Source organism: Ovis canadensis, chromosome 23 (assembly GCF_042477335.2).
Source record: "Ovis canadensis isolate MfBH-ARS-UI-01 breed Bighorn chromosome 23, ARS-UI_OviCan_v2, whole genome shotgun sequence".
Lineage (NCBI taxonomy): Eukaryota > Metazoa > Chordata > Mammalia > Artiodactyla > Bovidae > Ovis > Ovis canadensis.
Genome location: NC_091267.1, coordinates 37,900,807 through 37,915,269, shown reverse-complemented (window position 1 = coordinate 37,915,269; position 14,463 = coordinate 37,900,807). Strand labels below are relative to the sequence as shown.

The window sequence follows — 14,463 nt, the reverse complement described above, 5'->3', positions numbered from 1 at the left end:
AAAGTAAATTTTCTGTTACATCTGTAAGCTGTTCATCAAGAATCGTTATTGTACTGGGTTCCTTTCTTTTATGCAATAGTCACATTATTTCAAGATAAGTTCAACACAGTACTTCTAATTCACTAAAGGAATTCATTATCTTAGAGAATATAATAATCTGAAATTAACAAGGATTCTAATAATAATAATAATAATAATAATAATACACTCAAGTTAAAGTCTATGCATTTTCTTGAACTGTTGAATGGCAAAATTTAGCATCTTTAGGGTCTAGTCATCTATAGGCTAAAATTTAGTTTTCAAAACTATACTACAAATTTTTATATAACTGTATAAAATATTTAACATTATATATATGTTTACTGGAGAAGAAGATGGCACCCCACTCCAGTATTCTTGCCTGGAAAATCCTATGGATGGAGGAGCCTGGTGGGCTGCAGTCCATGGGGTCGCGAAGAGTCGGACATGACTGAGCAACTTCCCTTTCACTTTTCACTTTCATGCACTGGAGAAGGAAATGGCAACCCACTCCAGTGTTCTTGCCTGAAGAATCCCAGGGATGGAGGACCCTGGTGGGCTTCTGTCTAGGGGGTCACACAGAGTCAGACACGACTGAAGTGACTTAGCAGCAGCATATATGTTTACACATGATATATAAATACTTTATATGTTTACATATAATATATAATTAGAGAGTGTCTCAAAAAGAATAAGTGATATCTTTTTGAGACACTACAGTTTATTTTTTAAAAAGGAAGTCTAGAGATAAAAATGGAAAGGAGATCATGGGAGGAGCCTTTGTACCTTAAAAGAGCCTTTTTAGAAACTCCTGTCTCGAGATGACATACTGTTGTTTTAAACAAGTCCTGCTGGAATTATTGCTGCTAGTCCAGACGGCAGAGAAGGACTGTCCCTGAGGATGAAATAGTGCTCACAATTCTGCACTGCAGATGGAGTTGTGAATGCTGTGGGGAACCAGGGCAGAGGCGACGAGGAGGAGTGAGGGGCAGAGAAATGAGCGGAAATGAATATTCAACTTTTAAAATAAGATTGTACACCATATTTGGACTCTATTTCTTGCACATTGTACTTTAATTGCAGAAGGACTCCAGAAAAGATAGTATTTCATTATATGGACATATTACTCTGCCTACACGGAAGACCTTGGGAATAAGGTAAATCAGACCACTCTCTGAGACTCAAGCTAAAAAACTGGCGCACATTCCATCACCTAAGAGAGACTGGTTCCTGTATCCGAGGGGGCTTCCCAAGATGCTGCTTTATCTGTTCTCTGTATGCCTGTATCTCAGATTCCTCTACCCCAGCCTTCTCATTGGCTACCATACAACTGCCTCTTCCATGACCGTCTCTCATTGGCAGTGCATCCGCTAATGACTGCTAACTTCACTGGAGGCTACTCCACGCATCCTCAGGGGGAGGATCATGGTTTTATTCTGTACCACACTGGGTATAGGCTTCCTATACTTCCTATAGTATTGTTCAGTCGCTCAGTCGTGTCCAACTCTTTGCCACCCCATGGACTGCAGCACGCTAGGCTTCCCTGTCCTTCACCGTCTCCCAGAGTTTGCTCAACCTCATGTCCATTGAGTCAGTGATGACATCCAACCATCTCATCCTCTGTCATCCCATTCTCTTTCTGCCTTCAATCTTTTCCAGCATCTCGGTCTTCTCTAATGAGTCTGCTTTTGCATCACGTGGCCAAAGTATTGGAGGTTCAGCTTTAGCATCAGTCCTTCCAATGAACATTCAGGACTGGTTTCTTTTAGGATTGACTGGTTGGATCTCTTTGCAGTCCAAGAGACTCTCAAGAGTTTTCTTTAATACTACAGTTCGAAAGCATCAATTCTTTGGCACTCAACCTTCTTTGTGGTTCAACTCTCATATCCATACATGAGTACTGGAAAAACCATAGCTTGGACTATAGGAACATTTGTGGGCAAAGTAATGTCTCTGCTTTTCAATATGCTGTCTAGGTTTGTCATAGATTTTCTTCCAACGAACAAGTGTCTTTTAATTTCATGGCTGCAGTCACCATCTTCAGTGATTTTTGAGCTCAAGAAAATAAAGTCTGTCACTGTTTCCGTTGTTTCCCTATCTGTTTGCCATGAAGTGATGGGACCAGATGCCATGATCTTCATTTTTTGAATGTTGAGTTTTAAGCCACCATGTTGGAAATTGAATGAGGTTATACTAAAGGTTTGGGAATAAAGGAATGGAGGTAAAATAAGGGGAAGAATTCACAACTCGTTCCTAAACCCAGACTCACTTCAGGTAAAGCTTAGGTGTGATCCCCCTTTCTCTCTCAGGCTACTTCAGGGTGTAGGGATCACTCATGTCCACTCACCCCCTGGCTGGCCATTCTGGGTACTCACCCTGACACTGCTCATGTCGGCATTTCTTCTTTGCATTTGTTTCTTTGCATTTTTAAGAAACAGTGGGTGTGAAAGACTGGGCTTAAAAACAGTCACCTTCCACATGGCTCTCTTTTCTAGATCTTTCCTGGAAGATTGCAGAATAGCATTTTCAGTACATTTTCATGTTCTTTCTCAAACATGTCCATACTACTCCTGACATTTCCAGTCATGTTTATTTTATGTCTATTGCTTTTAATGGGCTTTCAATTCTGTAATATTTTAAAATTTCTCTTTGATTTCTTTCTCATTTTTCTGTCAGCTCAGTTTTAGTTGATCTTTCTCTTAATATTCACTAATTTGAATGCCTGTACCTTTTTTTTTCCAATTTTAAAAAAAGATATAATGATATCTCTAATTTCATTTAGCTTGTGGTCTTTTAGTTCTTCTGTTTCCTTGATTGATTCATTTTTCAAGGTTATTCTTTGTATGCCTTTTGCTGATATTCTGCTTTTTTTTTTTTTTTTTGCAATGTTTGTGCTTACGTTCCATACTGTCTCCTGTCTGATTCTTAGCTAATATTTGAATGGTCTAATATTTGTTATAAAATATTTTAAGGAGGGCAGAGATTGAAGATGGAACAAAGGCAGGGGGACAGGGGAGCATGAGGTGGGATAACTCAAAATTTCAGTTCAGACTTCCTTTTACACATAACCTTTCACCAAATCATTTATGTCCTTTTCCTGATGGCTTGTTTCTTATCTGAATTTTAGCATCCATGAGGTTGCTTCCTCATGTTTCACCTCACACTGTCCCCTGGATAGGAGTTCAAGCTGTCAACAATCAAAGGGATGGGTAGGATAAATCCCCCTTCATGACGGCCTTCCTACGGCTCCCTGACACAACTATGGATTGTGCACTGGTTCTCCTAGCTCCTACCTCCCTATTCATATACCCACTTGATTAGTATTGAGGGTGTGATTATTCTTGATCAATTGATTAATTTAATAGAACTCAGCTGACACAGTATTTGGCAGGGACATTTTGTACTTCGGGCTTTGGCACTGGGACTATTTCCTTGTTTGAATGAAGATTAATTTCTCCCTTTTATTATTTAGTAGCTTTTGATAGGTGTCTTTACTCTGGCATCTTTTCCCATATCCCCTGACTTTTTTTTTTTTTTTTAAGAGGTTTCAAAGGTGCTTTAGAGGAAAATCAAACAGTAGATCAACATGGAGAATAAGATTCACCTCCTCAACTTGGATCATCCCTTGTGTCTTGTAGCCAGTTGCCCTGTCCCTCCCAGCCTATCTTTCGAATAGCACGTGCCAACCACTGAAAAGAAGTCACTCTGTCCTTCCAAACACCACTCTGCTCTCAACCAAGCATTGCTGTCAACCTCTCCAGGATCATATTTAGGTTGAATAGACAAAAAGAATCCATTCCTTTTAGAGACCAATCTTGCGCAGACATGTAGGTTTATGGTTTAGCCTGAAAGTTCAATGAGACAAACATAAAATAGTGTTATATTGATACATCTCCAAATTTCTTACTTATTCATTTGCTTCCAAATTTCCATACTGCATAAAGAAAACATAGAAGGAATACCTTTCCAGCAATGGAAGGACAAAGAGAAGACAGTCAGAAAGAAAGATTTTGTTTTTGGCTATGCCCTCGGCTCTCAGGATCTTAGTTCTGGGACCAGGGATTGAATGTGAGCCCCAGAAGTGAAAATGCTGAGTTCTAACCACTGGACTGCTAGGGAATTCCTGGAAGGACCGTTTTGTTAGGGTACTTCAGGCCCTGCCCATGGGAGGTGCCCCCTTCGATTAAGTAGCTACTTTGTCCCTCCCTCAAATAGCCATCTGCAATCCCCAGAACCGATGCTATTAAAAATTAGAATCATATAATCCCCTTATTCTGATTCCATTCCAAGTTTTTCACAATTCGACTTCTTATGTGTTTTGTCTATAGGGAAAAACATGTGCTTGTTTAGCACTATTGATATTAAAATTTTCCTTGACAGTTAACTTTTAAATTAAAAATAAAAATTTGGATTTTTACAAGTGAATCTGTTAGAAGCTTTGATGCATGTTTTAGTGTTCCAAAGTTAGGTGATCTCTAGAATAAATATAAGATGTAATTTTCGGGCATGCAAGGCTGATGACAGCCCCTGGACTGCAGTCAGTGCACAGGGACATGTATCTGAAGGGGGTCAGTCTTAGAGGCGAGACTTGCTTCCCCAGAGAGGCTGGTTCAGAGGACGCAGGTTTTTCATTTGAACCCCTAAAGTGTGCACATTGCTGACCAAGAGGAAATCTCAATCTGACAAATCCAAACACTGGTAAAATTAGAAACATTTAACAAATTTATTGTTACAACTCAGCCTTACAAACAACTCCAAGAAGGTTCCAAGCCTCAGATAATTTTAACCAATATACCATCACTTGTAGAGGTCAAACTTTGAAAAATTACATCACAGTTCACCAAGCAGAAATCATTTCTCATCCTGGGAAGGTGAGTAAGTGTTTATATACAAGATTACTTTCACCTATTTAAGTGAGTGTCAAGTGTAAGATACTCAGGAATATCTTAAATTTTAGCAAAACTTGAAATAATTTCCTAGCCTTTGTAAAAACAATCTTTTTACCCTCTCTCATTGAAATAAGAAGGAAACACATATAACGAATGTTTTCTATGTGCAAGGGAGTATGATCAGTGATTAATATACATTATCTCATTTAATTCTTACCACTGCCTGATAAGTTATGATATTGTCCCATTTCACAGATGGGGAGATTGAAGCATTGAAATTTTGCTGTTTAGCGAGTCATAGAAGTAATATTAATACATTTCAGAGCCAGAATTATAATACCCTAGGCCTGTGTCCATACTGGAGAAGAAATCAATGATAATCATTATTATGCTAATGCTTTTCAGCCAAAGACCAGCAGGAACATACATGTAGTTGAAGTCTGGGTTTATTACTTCTCACATGAAGGGAGAAAACATACCATGGGGGACTGTAGGGTGTCTCAATAAGAGGGATTAGAAAGAGATTATTGGAAGATCTGAACTTTGGTTGGGGGATCTGGGCTTCCCTGGTTGCTTAGATAGTAAAGAATCTGCCTACAATGCGACCTGGGTTCAATCCCTTGGAGAAGGCAATGGAAACCTATTTCAGTATTCTTGCCTGGAGAATTCCATGGACAGAGGAGCCTGGTGAGCCTACAGTCCATGGGGTCACAAAGAGTTGGACACAACTGATCAACTAATACTTTCACTGGGTGATTTGGGGAGGGGTCCAAAGTAAGGCAAGTTCACTTTGGACTGTATAGAAAGCAGGAGTCATTCTATAATTTGGCAACTCAATCTTACCTACAAGAAGGGTATCCTGAGACAAGATAAAGCCATAATGGTTGGTAAAGAAAGAAGAGTCATTCATATTAGCCTATAGAGGGTTTGTCTGGTATTTCATGGGTGGCACAGTGACCTTGCTTTTATTTGTGTTTAGACAAAATTATGCAGTGGTCTTGTTTTATCTAAGTGACCTTGTCAGATGTTGGTGTTCTACAAGGTAATCTATATTTAATAGAAGAATATACATGGTCTGGCTATGAGCACCAATCCAGCTTCAAACAATGCTGAGTACTTGCTGTTAGGAGAAAAGGAAAGATATACCCATTTGAATGCAGAGTTCCAATGAAAAGCAAGGAGAGATAAGAAAGCCTTCCTCAGCGATCAATGCAAAGAAATAGAGGAAAACAATAGAATGGGAAAGACTAGAGATCTCTTTAAGAAAGAGATACCAAGGAAATATTTCATGCAAAGATGGGCACAATAAAGGACAGAAATTGTATGGACCTAACAGAGGCAGATGGAGAAGGCAGTGGCCACTCACTCCAGTACTCTTGCCTGGAAAATCCCATGGATGGAGGAGCCTGGTGGGCTGCAATCCATGGGGTCCAAAGAGTCGGACACGACTGAGCGACTTCTTTCACTTTTCACTTTCATGCATTGGAGAAGGAAATGGTAACCCACTCCAGTGTTTTTGCCTGGAGAATCCCAGGGATGGCGGAGCCTGGTGGGCTTCCGTCTATGGGGTTGCACAGAGTCGGACACGACTGAAGTGACTTAGCAGCAGCAGCAACAGAAGCAGAAGATATTAAGAAGAGGCAGCAAGAATACACAGAACTGTACAAAAAGATCTTCATGACCCAAATAACCATGATGGTGTATGATCACTCACCGAGAGCCAGACATCCTGGAATGTGAAGTCAAATGGGCCTTAGGAAGCATCACTGCAAACAAAACTAGAGGAGGTGATAGAATTCCACCTGAACTATTTCAAATTCTAAAAGATGAAGCTGTGAAAGTGCTGCACTCAATATGCCGGCAAATCTGGAAAACTCAGCAGTGGCCACAGGACTGGAAAAGGTCAGTTTTCGTTCCAATCCCAAAGAAAGGCAGTGTCAAAGAATGTTCAAACTACTGCACAATTTCACTTATCTCACACACTAGCAAAGTAATGCTCAAAATTCTCCAAGCCAGGCTTCAGAAGTTTGTGAATCCAATTAACCAGATGTTCAAGCTGGCTTTAGAAAAGGCAGAGGAACCACAGATCAAATTGCCAACATCCACTGGATCATAGGAAAAGCAAGAGAGTTCCAGAAAAACATCTACTTTTGCTTTATTAACTACGCCAAAGTCTTTGACTGTGTAAATCACAACAAACTGTGGAAAATTTTTCAAGAGATCACTTTACCTGTCTCCTGAGAAATCTGTATGCAGGTCAAGAAGCAACACTTAGAACCGGACATGGAACAACAGACTGGTTTCAAACCGGAAAGGAGTATGTCAAGGCTGTATATTTCACCCTGCTTATTTAACTTACATGCAGAGTACACCATGAGAAATGCTGGGCTGAAAGAAGCACAAGCTGGAATCAAGATTGCCGGGAGAAATATCAATAACCTCAGATATGCAGATAACACCACCGTATGGCAGAAAGTGAAGAGGAACTAAAAAGCCTCTTGATTAAAGTGAAAGAGGAGAGTGAAAAAGCTGGCTTAAAATTCAGCATTCAAAAAACAAAGATCACGGCATCCGGTCCTATCTCTTCATGGCAAATAGATAGGAAACAATGGAAACAGTGACAGACTTAATTTTTTGGGCTTCAGAATCACATAGATGGTGACTGCAGCCATTAAAGAGAAGCCATTAAAAGACACTTGCTCCTTGGAAGAAAAGCTATGACCAAAGTAGACAGCATTTTAAAAAGCAGAGACATTACTTTGCCAACAAAGGTCTGTCTAGTCAAAGCTATGGTTTTTCCAGTAGTCATGTATGGATGTGACAGTTGGACTATAAAGAAAGCTGAGTGCCAAAGAATTGATGCTTTTGAGCTGTGGTGTTGGAGAAATCCCTTGAGAGTCCCTTGGACTGCAAGGAGATCCAACCCGTCAATCCTGAAGGAAATCAATCCTGAATATTCATTGGAAGGACTGATGTTGAAGCTGAAACTCCAATAGTTTTGCCACCTGATATGAAGAACTAACTCATTAGAAAAGACCCTAATGCTGGCAATGATTGAAGGCAAGAGGAGAAGAGGACGACAGAGAATGAGATGGCTGGATGGCATCACCAACTCAATGGACATGAGTTTGAGCGAGCTTCAGGAGCTGGTGATGGACAGGGAAGCCTGGTGTGCTGCAGTCCACGGGTCTCAAGAGCTGGACATGACTGAATGACTGAACTAAACTTACTGTTAAGTTTCAGACCAGTTCCTGGATGTCAGGGCACTCTTTCTCTTCTAAAACCATGATATCACAGCAGAGTGGTAACAGTGGCTGAGCTGTGAAATTATGAAACCAAAAATTCTCTGGCTATTGGCTAGAAGGGTTTTTAGGCTTTGGGAGGCTCAAAACGGGAAGGTAAGGCAGAGGCAATATAATTTTGATAGGGCTGCTCACAGGACATGGTTTCCGAGAAAGACACGAGAAAGAGAGAAGAGAAAAAGAGCAAGAGATCATTTTCAAAATGGAAACTGCAATCTGCCAAAAGCCCATCTCATCATATTTACCATATGCTATTTATTAGAAATGTGTTGCTAAGTTCAGCCCACACATCAAAGGGAAGAGAATTAACCTTCAACTCCTGAAAGGAGGAGTATGAAAGAACTTGTGAACATATTGTTTAAAACCCCCAATGTATATCTATTGTTTTAATCATTATTGTTCCACAAAATTTTATACTATGTTTTATTGACACATATATTATGGTCTTTTTATTATCATTAAGACAAATTGCATATTACACATTTTAACTTAATGAAGTTTACTTAAGTGCACTTAATATGAGACAGAGAGAAGAGAGAGAGGAAAGAGAAATAATACCTATCTAAATAGTGTAGGGGAAAGAAAATACAGTGCATGCTGCTTAACTGGATTCAAGTTAACTAGCTATAGAAGATCTTTTGAGGAATAAGTACTACAGGAAATTTGAATATGGACTGGATGTTAGATGATATTAAGAAGTTATAACTTCTGCTGATGTGATGATAAAATTGGGCTATGAAAGAAAATTTCCTTTTTCAAAAGGGATACAGAAGTTTTGGGGAAAATATAGCTTCTGTCATTTGCTTTGCATTTTCAATCCCCACTGAAAAAAGGTGAAGCAGATACGCCAAGATTAATGTTTTTCACAACTTAGTAAATGTCTTATGGATGTTCAGTATACTATCCTTTTACTCTGTGTTTGAATTTTTTGATAATAAGAAGTAAAAGTAAAGCCAAAAATCCACCTAAAACACCCGTGCAGATGAGGCTGGCTCCACTCAGACCACAGGTAAAGAAAGAGGATAAAGCGAGTGTGGGGTTTCCATTTGGTCATCTTGTCTGTTGAGAGAAATTCTATTACAAAATGATATTGTATGTGGAAATGATGTAATATTCCGTTACATGTTTGTATGTACAAAGTTGAGCTTCCCAGGTGTCACTACAGACACAAGATGCAGGTTCAATCCCTGTGTGGGGCAAATCCCCTGGAGGCATGCCTGGCAACCCACTCCAGTATTCTCACCTGGAGAATCCCATGGATCTAGGAGTCTAGTGGGCTATAGTTCTTAGGGTTTCAAAGAGTCTGGCATGACTGAAGCTACTTAGCATGCGTGCATGCATGTACAAAATTACCTGTATTATGCTTATGGGTTACTTTAGGGATTTAAGGAAATTACTTGGACCTCACTGAGTTTTGCCCCTTTCGATGCTATCAGAACCGAGCCTGAGGTGCTTGTCCTCATAGGGGTGTTTGTGAATGCCATTCAAACTTGCGTGGTTTTTGTTGTACGTTGCAGGCAACAGCAACCCAGGATACCCTCTGGTTTTCCACATGTGTGATCCAGTCTGGTGTAGGGGGGTTAGAATGTGCAAAGGGACAGCATCCACGTTGGGACAGTGTCAAAGTAATAGCTTGAGCTTCACAATGTTTTGAGCTTAAATCTCCCACATTGGAGATTTATCACTGAGTCCTTCCAGCGAAGGCAGCAGATTTGCCAGGTAACAGTATTTGACACTGACAGTTTCAGTTTGGGTTAGGAAGGCTGAGGACTCTGGAAGAGGAGAGCCTGTTAGAAAAAATTGTGTCAGGGGGAGCCGCAGCGGGGAAACTGGGCCAGAAATGAGCAGAGAAGAAGAGGGGTTGGCAATTGAGGGTGGGGCCAGAGACCATCGATGAATTTAGGGTCAGAAAAATCTGTTGTCTAGATAAAGAATTAAATAGAGCAAAGACAATGGTTGCCCCAACTCCAGGTTTCACTCATAAAACAACGTGAGGTAGGTCAGCAGTTACTGAGTGAAGGAAGCCTTGTGTCTAATTGATCCTTTTGAACATTTACCTGTAATGATGGAATTAAAACATGATCTGTACAGCACTCCTGCTGAAATGCTTCGAGCCTGCAGTGCATGGAGTGGGTGGGGGGTGGCTGTTGGATCCCATGCCCCCTCCAGCCAAGGCGACATTCAAATCCGTCATAACCACCCTCTGAATTCCATTGTGGAGGGAACCCGTTCCATTTGTTGGTCACGATGGCCCATTTGCAGCCAAGTGGATTTAAGCCCTCTAAACATGGTTTCCCCTCAAAAGCCCTGTCTTTGTATGTGCTTGTGTGCGATTTCCCTGCAAGTCTCAGATGGAAGTTCACCTTGCCAACACTGCCACTTACTAATGAACACTGTGCTGAAATTATGCTTCAAAATGCTGCCTGTGACAAAGCTGATTCGCATTCATTTTCCAAAACGCAGGAAAAGTCACCAGAACCTTGCAGTGGCCTTGCCCCTCTGCAGTGCTCGCCTTGGATTTTTTATCAGTGTCTGCCGGAGACCCAGGGTTCAAACTACTGGAGGTCCAGATGACATCTGGCTTCCCAGCTCCCCCAGAATACTGGCTGCAGTGCTTATCAGTGCATTATTCATCAAAACTGATGATGCAAGGTACAGCATGCTGTCTGCCGTTCAGTGTGTGAGCGGAAGAGAGTTGGCAGAAACGCCTGGTGTTCTGTGAGCAGCATGTAATCAATAGTCTGGGTGCTTGTTCACTTTGTGTTGATGACTATTCCCTCTGGTACATCTCTGTATATTTTTGGGTTCACTGTACTACCAGCTGTGCAATTTTTCTTCCTCCTCCAATCAGCCTTGATAGACAGAGCAGAAGGAACCACCTTGGTGTGTGGTGGGTTTTAAATCCAATCATCTAACAACCAAAAACAGGGCAGCAGACATGGGCAAGAAGAGACTGAGCTAATAATATCCAAGTGGACTCGGTAATGAACTCAAAGGGGCTGCGTTTAAATTCAGACTTTCTGCTGCTTGACTCAGATGAAACAATACCAATCATCCCATGTGCTCCATTTCAAATGGCAAACAAATCACTGGTGCTCCCTCCACATTCCCCTCTAAGTGTGTGTACATGTGTGATACAGCTTGGAAATCCTATTCTCTCTGCGTAGAGGAACTTTGTTTCCTCTGTTAATGACAAACGCTCAACATGGTCACTGAACTGCAGAATCGGAGAGGTAACCCCTCCACCCCTCCTCCACTGACGATGTTACTAGAAATTGTAGAGCATGTACTAGAATCAGTACTGAAATCCATCCAGTTACATCTGAGATGAAAAAATTAATTTCCACTTGCAAGTTAAGAAGCAGTTACCCATCTTGTACTGCTTTTAAAATGTGATTATTTATTATAATTAAGAGAAAAGGTATTTATCTTTTTGAAACTATAGAAAAAATATAGACATCCAAATGGAAAAAGAAAGCTAGTTTTAAATGTTCATATCAGTCTTAAGTTTTTGTCAACTTCTCAGCAATCACCTTAGAAGCTCTTTAAGGTATGATACTTGCTGTAAGTTCAGGTTCTTAAGAGATCCTGTTTTACGCAGCAGTGAAATCTGTTGTCTGGGAGGTGATTTGAAGACTGGATGGCCATGCCGATACGCACTGTGTTGGCGGTCCATATCTAAGATTTAATAGCTACGTCTATCACTTGAGAAGGGAAAGGCTACCCACTCCAGTATTCTGCCCTGGAGTTGGATAAGACTGAGAAACTTTCATGTTCACTTCCATCAATTTTAATGACCCCCATGGGCCAAAACCATGGTCATTAAGAGTTTAACTTGTCACCTGACTTTCCACATATCTTCAGCATTTAGAAAAAAGAATTCTTAACTTTAGGATGAGGAAGTCTGGTTAGACTGATTCCTAGTGGTCAGTGGTATTATGCAGATGCAGTGAAGACCACAAATGGAAATTTCAAATTCTGGGACTTGCTTTGGATGTAGACCTGTGGCCCACATTGCACACATATAACACCCACCTCTTGACAGAAAATCTCTCTGGCTTCTAGGTCCTGCCCTGAAAGAGAAAGTGTTAGTCATTCAGTCATGTCTGACTCTTTGCGACCCCATGGACTGTAGCCCACCAAGATCCTCCATCCACAGAATTCTCCAGGCAAGAATACTGAAGTGGGTTGCCATCCATTCTCCAGGGGATCTTCTTGACTCAGGGATTGAACCCAAGTCTCTCGCATTGCAAGTACAGCTTAAAAATCGGCAAGAACACAGACAATACAGCATCATGTAACATGGCAGTGGGCAGGATTGGAATAAGAGCAATTGTGACAATATTTACAGTGGTCACAAAATTCAATGTTGGATAGTGTGATGGTTCACTCATGGGGCTGTGTCAATTCAGATGGCCCGGGTTCAAATTCTGTCATTTTCTAGGGCTGTTCAGTTCAGTTGCTCAGTCATGTGTGACTCTTTGCAACCACGGACTGCAGCACACCAGGCCTCCCTGTTCATCACCAACTCCTGGAGCTAGCTCAAACTCATGTCCATCAAGTCAGTGATGTCATCCAACCACTTCATCCTCTGTCGTCCCCTTCTCCTCCTGCCTTCAATCTTTCCCTAGCATTAGGGTCTTTTCCAACGAGTCAGTTCTTCGCATCAGGTGGCCAAAATATTGGAGTTTCAGGTTCAACATCAGTCCTTCCAGTGAATATTCAGGACTGATTTCCTTTAGGATTGACTGGATATTCTTGCTGCCCAAGGGACTCTCAAGAGTCTTCTCCAACACCACAGTTCAAAAGCGGTGCTCAGCTTTCTTTGGTGATCAGCTTTCTTTGTAGTCCAACACTCACATCCATACATGACTACTGGAAAAACCATAGGTGTGACTAGACAAACCTTTGTTAGCAAAATAATGTCTCTGCATTTTAATATGCTGTCTAGGTTGGTCACAACTTTTCTTCCAAGGAACAAGCATCTTTTAATTTCATGGCTGCAGTCATCATCTGCAGTGATTTTGGAGCCCAAGAGAATAAAATCTCTCACGGATTCCATTGTGTCCCCTTCTATTTGCCATGAAGTGATGGGACTGGATGCCATGATCGTCATTTTTTGAATGTTGAGTTTTAAGCTAACTTTTTCACCCTCCTCTTTCACTTTTGTCAAGTGGCTCTTCGGTTCCTCTTTACTTTCTGCCATAAAGGTGGTGTCGTATGGGTATCCAAGGTTATTGATATTTCTCCCTAGCTATCTTGATTCCAGGTTGTGCTTCATCCAGCCCAGCATTTCGCATGATGTACTCTGCATATGAGTTAAATAAGCAGGGTGATAATATATAGCCTTGATGCACTCCTTTCCCAATTTGGAACCAGTCTGTTGTTCCATGTCCAGTTTTAACTGGTGCTTCTTGACCTGAATATAGATTTCTCAGGAAGCAGCTCAGGTGGTTTGGTTCCTAGGGCTGAGGGCACCAATAAAGTAACCTCCCTGTTGTTTAGTTCCATTCCATGTTGGATGTGAATAATAACATTTCCCAGGTCATAGGTTTCTTGTGAGGAATAAATTGAGATAGATTATATAAAGGATTAGCAAGTGCCTGGCACTGAGTGGTCAATGAAAGTTAGTTGTTATTACCAATGACTAGCTGACAAAGACCTGGTAGCATTATTTCCATTGAAGTCTCTTCAACAGCAACAACATTGGTGAACATCTAACATGCGCAAGGCACTGTTCTGTGTGTTGAGGGGTAAAAATATGATGAAAATATGGCTCTGAACTCCAGTTTCTTAGAATTGATGGGGTAAACTTAGACCCTTATAAATATAACAGCAATGAGGGTACAACAGGCACACAAGCCATGTCCACGAACCTTGAGGATGAGGAGGAAAGTCTCTCATCTTTACTTGAGATGGGGAGGAGGGTGGCCCAGTAAAGCCAGGCCATCATTGGAGCTGGTCGTGGAAGTGTAAGTCAGAATTTAAGAAGAGATTGGAAGGGTGAGGGAATATTCTGATGGAATATCATAAATAGAGAGGTGGGAAGTGGTGGGGATGGAAGCAAATGGTTTCATTTACTTGGGATGCATGACAAGAAGAGGAACACATGCATTCTGAAAGTGGCCCAACCTCTGCTTGGTTCTGTCCTAATTCCATGGCTGTGTGACATGGAATCTCACCATAGGTGGAACACGTGAACACTGTTTATATGTACACCATCAATGATGATAGTCATGTATACCCTGTGGTAT

General features: G+C 41.1%; 1 long non-coding RNA gene across 1 annotated transcript in view; it reads left to right on the top strand.

Annotated features, from left to right (window-relative positions):
* The window catches only part of LOC138428306 (uncharacterized), a 48,791-nt gene that overhangs the window by 22,871 nt on the left and 11,457 nt on the right, over positions 1–14,463 (top strand). The gene's annotated exons all lie outside the window — the stretch shown is intronic.